Source organism: Panthera pardus, unplaced genomic scaffold, assembly GCF_024362965.1.
Source record: "Panthera pardus isolate Hobbes unplaced genomic scaffold, ASM2436296v1 HiC_scaffold_10, whole genome shotgun sequence".
Classification (NCBI taxonomy): domain Eukaryota; kingdom Metazoa; phylum Chordata; class Mammalia; order Carnivora; family Felidae; genus Panthera; species Panthera pardus.
Genome location: NW_026526655.1, coordinates 49,080,614 through 49,094,177, shown reverse-complemented (window position 1 = coordinate 49,094,177; position 13,564 = coordinate 49,080,614). Strand labels below are relative to the sequence as shown.

General features: G+C 34.1%; 1 long non-coding RNA gene across 1 annotated transcript in view; it reads left to right on the top strand.

Annotated features, from left to right (window-relative positions):
• Positions 1-10,911, top strand: part of LOC109269895 (uncharacterized) — a 35,282-nt gene extending 24,371 nt beyond the window's left edge. The window contains exon 3 of the long non-coding RNA XR_002081320.2: positions 10,660-10,911. This is a non-coding gene — a long non-coding RNA (uncharacterized LOC109269895). The remainder of the gene's footprint in view (positions 1-10,659) is intronic.
• Positions 10,912-13,564: the final 2,653 nt, after the last annotated feature.

Below are 13,564 nucleotides of genomic sequence, written 5' to 3'. Positions count from 1 at the left end.
TAAGCAGTATTTTTTTAAGTTATTTTTTTACTTATAAAGAAGTTGAAATGGATTGGTAATGACACAATTTGTGATTTAGAATATTCATCATTATGTCCATTACAGGCAAAGTGAGGGTGGACTGACAAGAGGTCAGAGGGTATTAGCTCTGTATAATTAGATACATTGGGTAACTTGTCTGCTCTTACACCCAATACATTACATTGGCTAAGGGTGACTTGATTTGTTAATGCATTATGAGAGATTTTACGGGGTGTTTTTCCTTTCCAAAGCCACTTAAATATTTATTGTCTGAGCAAGTTATAGTTTTCCTCAAGGTCAAAGATGCCTGCCTTTAAGTAAATCATTCTATTAGTCCCTGAGAATTCTTTCCTGTTCTTGTTCGAACATATAACTACATCCTTAAATTTCAGACTCTAATGCCCTTGCTTATAACTATAAACTCCAATATTGGCTGTTTTTAGCAGATACTCAGAGTAATATTAAATCTCATTTACATATTACAAACTGATTCCCAGTACAAAAATGGGTGGTTGGGAATGATGGGGATGGTGAGCAAAGGGAGAATGAAATTATGTGGGGAAAATCGATCTTGGTACCCTGCGGCAATAAGAAATTATTCATTAGTCAACATAAACCACCTCATTTAAATGTCTCAGATTCGCACACTGAGGAAGCAAAAGTCAGACATCTCTAAATCTTTTAACATGCATAAATATTGCATCAAGAGTATTAACAAATACATTTTCTTTGAATATTTTGTATTTTAATTTTATAAACCCATTTCTATTTTATATCAATTATAAGTAATAGCATTTATTAATGATTCCTGGTGAACTAAAATTTTTGCAACAAGGATTTAGAGATGAATTCTCATTGATTAGCCCAATGTTTTCCTTATTTTAAAAGATCCCACATTTCACCTACCTTTCTCTCTTTCTTCAGTACTTCAGCATTCAAAAGATGATATATACATCACTAAACAAATCAGTCAGGAAAATCAGTTGTTCACATTATTTTTCTTGTTTCTACACAAAAGAATATCTTCCATAATGCCTCGTTCTTGTAGACAGTAATCACATCTTTTGACCCCTTTAGGCTTTTCTAAAGAACTTCATAAAATTGCAATTGTCGTGCCATCTTTATTTTACTCTCATATACTGCCAATTTAAGTTTTTAATACTATTAATTGTATCAGTTATTCCTCTTAAAGTTTTTGCTGCGAAGGGCAACATACAGCATACTAAATCCTAGGATAAAAAAAAATTCTAATTTAGAATAAACTCTGAGCCCAACCATGGAAGCAAAAAAGTTATTTATGTTCCTAGATGAAATAATTTATCTTGCTTTGAAAACACACTGATAAATATACACATATCAGATATACATAGAGATAGATTTAAATATAGGGCAGAATAAGATTATAGTTTTACTTCTTAGAATTTAAAAATAGTAATGCTCTACTGTTTTTAATTTCCAAAATGAAATAATAATAATTATAGGCTTTAAAAACATCTTTGTTATGAGTAGTTTTGGGGAGGGAAATTTATATATATATGTATAAAATCCTTTCTTAATATACTACAGAATATCTTATATTGGTAATTATCAAAGTGTAGAGGAAGATTTAGTGATAGTATATAATTTATTTTTGTGAATTTCTTTACAAAGACTTTAAAAACATCTTTTTTAAATGTTTGTTTATTTTTGAGAGAGAGAGAGCAGGGGAGGGGCAGAAAGAGAGAGGGACAGAGGATCTGAGTTAGGCCCTATGCTGATAGCAGAGAGCCTGATGTGGGTCTCAAACTCACGAACTGTGCTGTCATGACCTGAGCCAAAGCTGGACGCTTAAACAACTGAGCCACCCAGGTGCCCTCTTACAAAGTCTTTTTAAACTAACTTTACCTGAGGTAGAGAAAATGGAATTTCTTTCTTGTCTTTGTTATTATTATTCATCTTGAATATCTTTAAGTAATCTAGCACATCTGGTGCAGTAAACACAAAAACTAAAATAGGGATGTATGTCCATTTGTTTTCAGCTGTCCGGGAGCCTATCAGTTTTTGTGTTCAGATATAGTTGTTTGGGTTTTACATGAAAATGCTATTTTATTTGCTTGTTATTTGGTTTAGCTTATATTTTCACCTATAAACCTGCCTATAATAATTATAAATCTGCAACTTATCAATTGGAAATATACGCTCCCAAATTACACTGTTACACCTCTGCAACAATTTTTCTTCTAACACTCGGTTGAAGGAAAATTAGACAAATACATTTTGCAGTAAAGTTGAATTGGCTTGTAAAAGAGGGTATTTATGAAGTGTATATATAAAGCTAGCATCTATAATACTTTAATGAAAGCATACACATACACCTATATGGTTAACTGATCAATAGGTCAACAGGAACACTTTAAAATTCTTGTCCAACCTCAGCTAACACTAGAGATTTGATAATGTGCTGAAGACATAATGATCTGGATAAATTATATATATTGTTCAGTACAACAGCCTTTAATGTTCTGATAGAATCCTAAATTCCCTCCTAAGGAAGTCAATTTAATGAAATAATGGAAAACTGATTAAAGTAATGTTTGCCATTGATAACATTAATATGTGGAAATTAGGGACATCGTAGCCCCCTCCTTTGTTTTACTTCGCAATCCACAGTGGAGTGTGAAGACTGGTGTGTCTCAGCATGTCTCTCTCCCTCAGCCAGTTGGTGGTGTTGGTGGCAATTCCTGTTAAGCATCTCCCCTTGTGCACATTACCAGATGTGAGTTCATGTGTACCCCACGAGCAGCTGGCACATTTTGGGAATGCTCCAACTTGCATCCAATGACAGGTCTCCACTGAATTCATGAACACATCACACCTCCTGTGATTTTCCATCAAGTCTGACAGCAAACAGCCTTGTCTCTCCTCCACTGGTTTCCAATCACATTTCCTTGATCTCACAACAGTTGATTCCTGAACTATCAGTCTTGACCCTTTGTGTATAAAGCATCACTGGCCAAGGACAATCCAGTGAACTCATGTGATATCCAGGGGCTGAAACCCTATTTTCTCTAATGTGAATCCAATCCTTGGATGGGAATCCTTGGAGGATTCTTCTCTTCTCAATTTCTCCCACAATCCCTAAGTCATTCTTCAGTTTATATTTTAGCCAATATTCCATTAGTACAATCTCATATGAATAATTATTTTCACTAAAGTTTTCCTGCTTAGATGACTATGTGTTTTTCTGTCCTGTTCTTGGATTCACACTGTATGTAGAAATAGGAATCAAAAAATTGTGCTAAGAAGATGGGCAAATTTGCAGTCTGAATTATATGATGCAATTATCAACAATTGAGATTCACTAATCTATATCGAACAGATGTGATAGGAAAAAGGGTAAAATAGAAATCATAGCCTTCCTACCTTACAGTGAGGAGAAATCTACCAATGTATTCTTTAGAAAACATGCTATTTAAGTTCTTCATCTTAGATACAGGGAGAATAAGACCAAGGAAGTCTGTTTCAGTTCCACTCACTATTCAGTATCCCTTGGCCTAATCTGACTTTTTAAATCACTTTTCTACTGCTTGGGATTCACAGACAATGGAGGATCTCTGGACTGTTTATATCAAGCATGTGGTTATAAGCACTATATGTCATACCTTGAAAGAATTTTTTAAAGTATAAGAGGTAGGCTCTTTTGTCCCCATTATGAATGCTGAGAAAGAGAGAAAGAAAAAAATGAAAAGTCTTTGTTTCAAGTTAAACATCCTAAAAAGTGTTTCATTGTGTTAAATACGGTGTTTTATTTTAAGTAATATATTAATAGTTGTAATGAAACAATCTTAATTTCAAATTTAGAAGATTATATATCAGTAAATGAAAAAAGAAAACAAATCATTTAAAATAATGTCTTGCTCAATAAAAACATTTACTGAAAAGTTCAGCTAAAGTTTTAGTTACTGCATGAAAAAGCATTCTCTTTTCCCCTTATGTTCAGTCCTTGGTCACAGCCTCTCCTTCAATATTTTTTCCCTGTCTCTTCTTTTCTTTAGTTGAATCTCATTAACCTCCAAACTCAATTAATGGTGACACTCTCGGTAATAGAGAGTTATTTTAACTTCTTTGTATGGAATAGACATTTAAATCATCACTTTATATAAAATAATCTGAATATTAAAATTATGTTAAAGATTATATGATCTTTCTAAACTGGAGAATTTTCTTTGTGATTTGTCAGGGTCCTGAGTCTTCACTATGAACATGAAGTACTGATAATAGAGATAAGTGTAAACATTTACCATAGTGTATTTTACTTATTATTACCTTTTTTGAAAGTTTATTTATTTTGAGAGAGACTGAGACAGTGTGAGTGGGGAAGGAGGAGAGAGAGAGGGGGAAAGGATCCCAATCAGGTTCTGTGCTGTCAGCGCAGAGCCCAACATGGGGCTCAAACTCATGAAACCACAAGATCATGACTTGATCAGAGACCAAGAGTCAGATGCTTAACCAACTGAGCCACCTGAGCACCCCTTATTATTATCTCACCTTTATGGCTGTGATCTGTAAGAACAGTACTGGTCTTATATTACTTGTCTTACTATAGTACCTGAAATGTAGTAAATGCTCAATAAGTATCTGAAAATTAATGGTAAACTAAAGAGTGGCAAAGTAGTAATACCTGTTTCACCAAATCACTATATCACTTTTTCCTATGAAATACTACAATATTATGTTCTAGTAAAATGTTTATGCAGTTATTTGCAAATATTAACAGAAATTCAAGATACATTCCTAGTATGATTTCAGTCATCCACCCCTCCTTTTTTCTGTCTTAAAATATAAGTATAGGGTACAATGGAAAAACAAACCACAGAATACTTTATTACTCGTGTTCTTGGTCTTATAATTCAATTCCAGAACTCTATTAACTACTCTGGGCCATTTGAAAAACAAAACAAAACAAAACGAAAAACAAAACAGAACAAACAAAACTTACTTAAATTAGCTAACTGAATCAGTATAAATCTCCTAAAAATAAAAGTATTATAAATTTCATTTTATAGGTTTGTGAGTCCAAATGTGAGACTGGAAACTTTTCATTCAGTGAAATGAAAGCACATCCATTAGTACAGAAGCAATGGAATCGAAGAAAGCTAAAGGAAGAATGAGTGAGCAAGGTCGTTTTAATGCCTCCAAATGGATAGCTTAGATGTCAGCCTGAATCTTCATGTACAGGCAGCAGGCACACACCAGTGGCCTCCTGAATGACACAGAATTTAAAGAGGGGAGTTGACTAGCCTGACCCAAACTCTTTTTATCCTGGGTACATAGAAGGAAGAGACCTAAGAAAGTCAACTTATTCATATATGCTGACTTTGTGACAAATTCAAGATTTCTACTGTTGAAAAAATTGGTTCAACCCATGGGCTTGAGTCAAATTAATCAAGGTTATGGCTTCACTTATTATTTTGAAATGGAGAGGCTTTGCCTTTGATCTTCACTGGCAATGAATTAGAGCAGAGGCAATTATGAGGACTAGAGAAAGATGAAAGAGAAGAATTGAATGCTGTTTAAAAGCCAATCATGTATTTACTTGATCACATGCTGACTAGATGTCATTAGAACCTGTTATTTGTACTTCAGGATAAACTAGACTTGGTTTTTAGAAAGAAATAGTCCTCAAATTGGTAGAAAAGCCTAATTCTAAACTTTTGTTATTGCATTTTTTATCATATGTGAAAATATTACCCAATTTTAATTCATAAGTATTATAATATTTGGAAGCTAATATTTTAATAATACCTCTGTCTTTAAATTTTCTTTTTAAATTTGAGAAAAATAAACTATTTTTATTTTCACAACACAGCATTTTTGTTGTAGATATGAAAGCAACTATTGCTTTTATTGCGAATCTCAATGTTAATTTATATTTGTTTCTAGATAGCATGAGTCACAACATTTCAGATTTCTTTCATGCTTACAAGTAATTAATTGTATTGTACAACTACAGTGGTAAGACAATTCCAAATCTTGGTCCAATAATTTGAGTTTCAATGTCATTTTAATTACTATTAACATTATTTTTAGTCATAAGTGAGGGATATCACTACAACCAGCTATGTAAGAGCTTGGAGCTTGAAAAAAAAAAAGAACTTGGAACTTATTCTCCTCAAAGTCCATATTTAATATCAGCTCTACCAATTTCTTATTTTATAATTACCTAGGCTTAGTTTTAGAATGTTTTAAATATAGTTTTTCTTATAGTATGTTGCATAGAACTTTATTTTTTTATTCTAGGTGATTTTTATTTATTAAACTTTTTTTAAATTTTTTCATTTTTAAGAGACAGATTATGAGCAGGGTAGAGGGACAGAGGGAGGGAGGGAGAAGAGGAGAGAGAGAGAGAGAGAGAGAGAGAGAGAGAGAGAGAGAGAGAGAGAAAGATTGAGAATCTTAAATAGGCTCCACGTTCAAAATGAAGCCCGATGTGGGGCTCAATCGCACAACCCTGGGATCATGACTTGAACTGAAATCAAGAGTCAGATGCCCAACCTACTGAGCCACCCAGTCACCCCTGACTCTAGGTGCTTTTTAAAAATTCCTTTGTATTTCCCCCATAGTGTTAGAACTTTTAAAAATCAGTCATGTATAAATAATCAAAAAGTGCTTTTATATTCAATATGGCGTATGAAATTCATTTTTAATATATATTTAAACTAATCTGTGTATTTCATTTGAGTTATTGATGATATTTACTTTAAAATAATGTGGAATAATAATTTTGCGTTATATGTTTGTTGGGCACTAATTTTTAATCCACAGTTGTTTATATTTGCTGTTTGAATAAAAATTATTTCAGTAAATTTTCTGCACTATTTTTCTACATTTTAGAGTTGTAACTCTAATGGATTTATATAGTTGTTTCCAAGTATTGGTGCTTCAGAAGATTCAGCCTTTTGACAATCATTTCATATAGCTGTATTAAGTCATAGCTTAGAATTAGATAATCTAAATCATTTTAACTTAACGCTTTTCAAGAAACTCATCATTCACTAAGCATCTCAGTTATTTGTCATCTTGAGAGGATTAAGAAGTGTGCTGACTTATTTAAACTGTTTCACAAATTAGATCAAATAAAAGATGATGTGTGAGAGAAAACTTAAAAGAAAAAAATCCCACAAGTGCAACAACAACAAAAACTTTTTTCAAAGAAATAAAACATTTATAGAGTACAGTGAAATGAAACCATATCCAATTTCTTAGTAAATGTCTAATAACTTGATTTGTGGAAGTTTAATATATATCTTTGTTTACTTATTTGTTTTTATGTCCAAACTTAAACCACCCCATACTCTGAACCAGGTACTCAGACAAACTGTATCTGCTACTTGGTCTTATCTCTCTTTAACTTAAAAGAGCTTCAGCTACAGTTACAAGTTTTTGAAAAATTATGGTAAAAACGATCTTCCCTAGCGGATCAGGAATGGTTTGTAAAGAATCTTTTTATTTTTATGAAGCTACTACAAACATGAACCACAGATCAGCAATTTTCTAAAAACTAGATTATAATGAAACACATTAAAACACAAAGACTTCACACAATAGTATTTTTATTATAGACTATCTTATGCTGCTTCACAATTATTACTATGATGTAAATTATTGTTGATGTTCATACCATCACATACAAGGATTATATACATATTCTGGTTTCATATGCTGGGTGTAATGAAAGCATAATTAGTTTGTATAGCAGATATATAATCCCATCTTTAGGTATTAGAATCCCAGACAACCATACACACAAGTAGATATTACCATAAAGACTTTAGACCAGTACTTTGTACTTCATAGAAGTTTTAATTTTTGGTTTTCAATCCACTGAATATATAATATGTGTTTCATATATCTAAGCACCTGTTAGATCTTTATTTGGCACCAAAAATTTTCACCAATTTAAAAAATGTGAAAACTAAGAAAGACCATCATTTAATTATGATTGGTGTTGCACATTAGAAATAGAATTTCTGGGGCTGGAAAACAAACAATACAGTACTAGTCATAACTTCTGCCTTTTTTTTTTTAAGGATAATTTTAATTTGGTAGCATCACTTTGCAATGTAATGCTTAAGCTGTAAATTAATCTGACTAATAAGGAATTATTCAAGGTAACTTTTCAGGCACAACTGTCAACTAAGAAAAAACAAAAAGCTATTACTACAAACAAGAGAGGTTAAATGTACATGAGCCAAAACCTAAGCGGTTAGTCAGTAATAGAACAAAAAATAGACAGAAATGGAAATTAATGTAGTCATATTACAGTGAGAATCACTTAATCAAATATTCACTAGTATATCTGTACTAGTGTTTGATAACCATTATCCCTTCTGATTGCTTGGTGCCCATTTCACCATGAAAAAAGACATTATTAAGCATGCAGAAGAGATTTCAAAGTTAAAAACCAAAAACAAGCCCAAACCACCAGGACTGTGTGGCATTACATGTATTAGCTTAGGTAAAGTAGAAAATTTCTTAGACAATGATAGAAAACTTGAACTTCTGTAGAATCACTAAAAAAATTAAGCCAGTACAAATGTTGCCACAAAGAAACCAAATAAAATAGCATTTTCTGTTTTGTTGGTTCCTACAAATATTCAAAGATAGATAATCATAGTATTTCATAGTATATTTTCAGAGAACATAAAATAGGAAATATTCTAAATAATTTAAGAAATGAATGTAACCATAATATTGGAAAAATTTTTAGATAACCATGAACATGAACCAGCAAAATAAAGTTTTATATGCACAAAAATAAATATATTATGAATATGTTGAATATTTTTAAAGAATTTGAAGTTGGTTCAACATAAAATAAGTAATTCATAGTTATTGGATCAAAGTTTCCACATTTATTTGATGTAACAAGAAAGTTTAGTGGATGTGCTGAATATATAATCAAAATTAAAAATCCAATTTCTTTACCATATATCTATAACCAATAGTTGGAAATTGATTTAGAAAAAATGCCTGTGGAGGATGTTGTGATATATTGACCATATTTGCTCTGCACGAATGAAACACTCTCTGAATAACCAGCTGATGGGAGTTCTGCCTGCAGATAGCCCTGCTGTCACCTCCTTTCAGAAATGGCCTCAGCCAACAGAAAGATACTTTCACCAAGTTCACACCTGTTCCCAGCCTTCCCACATACAGTGACTCTTAACTTTGATAGGTATGATAACATTGTTTTCTCTCTAATCAATGTTAAGCCTGGTCAGAGGAGGATGGACACTCTTTCCTGAAGGAGATCACTTTTTGTACTCTGGTCACAGGACTTACCTATGCTCCTTGATGGTGTATGGAAGGCTGCAGTGTGATTGATCATCACTGAAAGAGATCACATTCTAGAATAGAGTAATTATGGCCCAAAGAATTCAAGAGAAAACAGGGTTAGGAGATGTGTTGTTCTGCAGCAATACTATACAATTCTGAATGGTAAATTTGACATGGCCAGAAAAGAAATTTTCATTAACATTTCCCTGCATACTTTTGGTAAGATGTCCATTTGTGGTCATCGCTAAGAAAACTGTAACAACTTTGAAGAGAATAATTGGAAACTAGTATTCATGATGGGGGATGCAGCACCTTGGGTAAGGATATAATCAGCATCAGAATGAAAAAATGCTGAAAGAAACTGAAAAGTCAAGATCTATATTACATTTTCAAAAGTTCTCAATTACCATGATGTTATAAACAATAACTGCATTGGTACCCTTTGTTCATGATGGCACGCACACACATTTAACAATAAAGAATATGAAGAGTTGTTTCCTGGATCTAAACAGTAAAAGATAGTTCCTACATGTTACAAAGAATCTTCACAGGCAAGACAGGACAATAAGCAAATACTTAAATATCTTTATCCATTATTCTAAATCTTCATCAAAAAAAATTCTACTTCACATGGATGCATAAATCTTGTAATACATTCTTGTAAGAATTGTTCAGACAAACAGGAGCCATGCAAAAATATTTTCCATGGGACACCCTAGAATTGATCCTATATGGTGCTAGGAAATATAGTTATATTAAAAATAAAAATAATTTCTACTTTACATCCTGTATAAAGATCTATTTTGCATCAATTACATACTTTACATTTTTGTAGACAAAAACATGCCTTTATGAACCTGAGACAAAAAAGATTTAGAAAGTAATACTAATGTGGTGATGGACCAGTTGAATGAGAATCACCCAGATGCTAATTCAATTGTTTATATTAATTTTTTAAATTTTTAAAAAAGTCTTTCCTCACCCATATTCATATGGATATTTGTTTTGAAATGATAATGTAGCTGTTCCTGCCCCTCTAGTTCCTTTTAGAATTTATTCAATGCTGACGCTGCATACATCATTACTTATGGTGCTGCCTCATCTACTATAAGTAATGGTTCCCAATGACTCTCTCAAAATTGTTACTGTGCTTTCTTAATGATCACTGTAAATGTACATTTTGCCTTTCCAAGTAATCAACGGTTGGTAGATTATGTTGAATATGCAACATTAGTATTTAAGGTAAATGGGACAGATATTGGTGCTCTATCCGTATCTACTAATTATTTACTGTGTTTTATTTTATTTTGAATATTGCAGGCCTGCTTGTCTACCAGTTGTCAGCACCTGTGCCTCTTCTCATAAGACCTTTGTCTTGTCAAAGAAGAATGCACTACCTATGTGAATTAGAAGCCAGATACTGGGGACATAGAAATGCTTCCCCATCAGCCCAACCAATGAGTGGCAGAAGCTGGTGCATAATCTGGCAGCTCCATTATTCATTTGGTAGAATTATTCTGAGGTGTTTGTTCCTTACTACCTCCTAAATATTATAACATGATTGACAATTTACTCTGCTGATTTTTTCCCTTTCTATATCAATTCTATCCAAATTCAAATCTATATATTAGTCTCTCAATATTTCTATGATATTTTATTGCATAACTACCAGCACTTACCTTTTTGTCTCAGGCTCTGTTTGGGGGGAAACCATATATAAGATGATATCATTTGTGGTCCTAAGCAAAGCCTTAGGATTGAGTTCTGAAATGTGATCACTTTTCAACCAGATTAAAAAAAAAGAAAGAAAGAAAGACACTGTTATCAGTAGTAAGGAGATAATGATAGTCTCTGGCATGGTGATTTGAAACAGAATGCAGGTAAAAGAGGAAATACTTTCTTATCTAGAACCTCTAACATTTGAGAGCTACAAGGGGAAATTAAATTATAAGAAATAAGTTTTTTGTTTTACTTTTTTATTTTTTTTGGCTAACTGCTATTGATTCCCTGAAAGAAACAACAAACAAACAAATAGGAACTGGTGAGCCATCTATGAATTCAGAGCACACTGTGAAAGTCATAAGCCTTCTGTAGCAGTGAAACTCTGATCTCCTGCAGTCAGAAGGCAGACTGTGCAGAAAACTGATGTATAATTTTGTTGTGAGTATTTGTTGGTCCCCACATTGGGAGATTCCTGAGTGAAATCTGAAACTACAACTCTCTGCCACTCTGACACCTCCCCATATGTGGAAGACAAGGAGATCTAGGTTGGTAAGTAACCGTTTTAATCAGCAAGGGAACTTATATATGAGGTTTGTCTTGGGTGGCCACAAGATGAATAGAGCTCTGCACCTACCTGCCAGACTCTGAAAAAGTTTTTGTAGAAGCTTTAAATTGAGTTCAGTCATGTATTCAGTCCAGATGGTGTCAACAATACATTGCTCTCTCAAGGCTGTGTCTATAAAACAGCTCCCAGTGTGGGGATGGTGGGCAGAATGCATTCTAAGGACAGGAGAGGATGTGAGGAGCCTCCTATCACTCACACTCAGGTTGCAGACCAACCAGCAGTCACATTTTCTTGCTGACCTCTTCCAACAAAATTAGCAGGAAAAACTTCATTTATTTAAAAGTAATGACACTGATAGGGAAGGAGTAATACCTGAAATAGGAACACCTCAGTGGATGCATTTGAGAATCTTGAACCCCCCAGATTTCCGTGAACCCCCTAGGCTGCTGTAAGTGGCTTTCTTGCTCTTGCTAGAGGATATCAAATTACCTTTGATTGGAAACCATGAAAAAACAACTGAGGCATAGGACTTGTCCTTCTGAACTTCTGACCTCAATTCCCACTGCTATTATTTCTAGAGCAATCATGAGGGCCAAGTCAACCAGAACATGACAGGGGCACCATAACCAGGGTCTCAGACCCCTCAGGGATAAAGATCTGGGTCACCCTATGAGGCAGGCAACTAAAGCCGGCACCTAACTTAACAATGAGGGATATCTGGAATAGATGGTGGAAGAGGGAAGATGATAAATACCAGTTGCATCCCCAAGACCAAAACAGCAAGGTTACTATAGCTTATATAAACTAAACCTTTTAATGGAGATCTGTTTTTTAAAGAATGTCACTAGCAGTCACCTTGGGAAATCAGTGATAAGATGGAATGAATTTAACATGGGCTATGAATGTATCAGTGCCCTGCCTATATCAACTTGACACATCATTTCCATGCACATCAGCTCAAGGTTCAATTGCCTGCAACTGTATCTCTGTATCTTTGGCAGAGAGCATATGAGTCAAGTTTCAACCAGAGAAGCAGAAGTAGAATCTCTCTCTCTCCTCTCTCTCCAAGCATTGGCCATTGGCTTGGCTTACATGATTGCAAGAGTGGGCTAAGAACGTCTGAAATCCATAGGGCAGGCAGAATCAGGAAGGGGAAAACTCAGCAGGCTGGAACACATGAACAAGGGTCAAAGCTCTTGCTCACAGAATTTCTTCTCTCTTGCAGGAAGTCTCAGGCCCACATGTAAAGTCTTTCAACAGATTCCATCAGGACCAGCCAGATTATCCAGGATAATCTTTACTTAAAGTCAGTGGAGAGGAACTTTAATTACATCTGCAAAATCCCTTAACAGCAGTACCTAGAACTACGTTTGACTGAATAACTGGGGACTAGAGTCTAGTCAAGTTGACATATCATAAAAGCCTTAACAGAGGCCTTTCCCTAGCAGAAAGAGGACAATCTCCCCACTGGCGGGCCAGGCTGGCAGAGCCAGAGGTTTCACTGGCACCTTCCAAAGAGCCCTCAGCCACAGATGAATGAGTGTTGGTGGGATGTAGCACAGCTCTCCAGCCCCTAGGGCAGACTTACTCTAGGCTCTGTATCCTGCTCTGGCACTCAGAGTTTCTGAGTGGGATTTAGTTCCATTTGCCTACAGGTATACTGGTTTGATAATCTACTCTTTAGTGACACTTCCTACTCCCCTACTGGTTTCTCATATGATCATCTTCCAAATAAACTACTTTCCCTGGAAACCTTCCCTCCAGGTTTACTCTGAGAGAAGGCAAACAAAGACAGTAATACATCACATTACTGTTAAAGCAGTCAAGAAAATATTATTTTAAATTTTCTTACATCATTATATTTAATTATTGCTACCTTTATGAAAAAAGGAATAGTTCATAGATTCAGAGATATCAATTGGAAATTTTGAAAATATC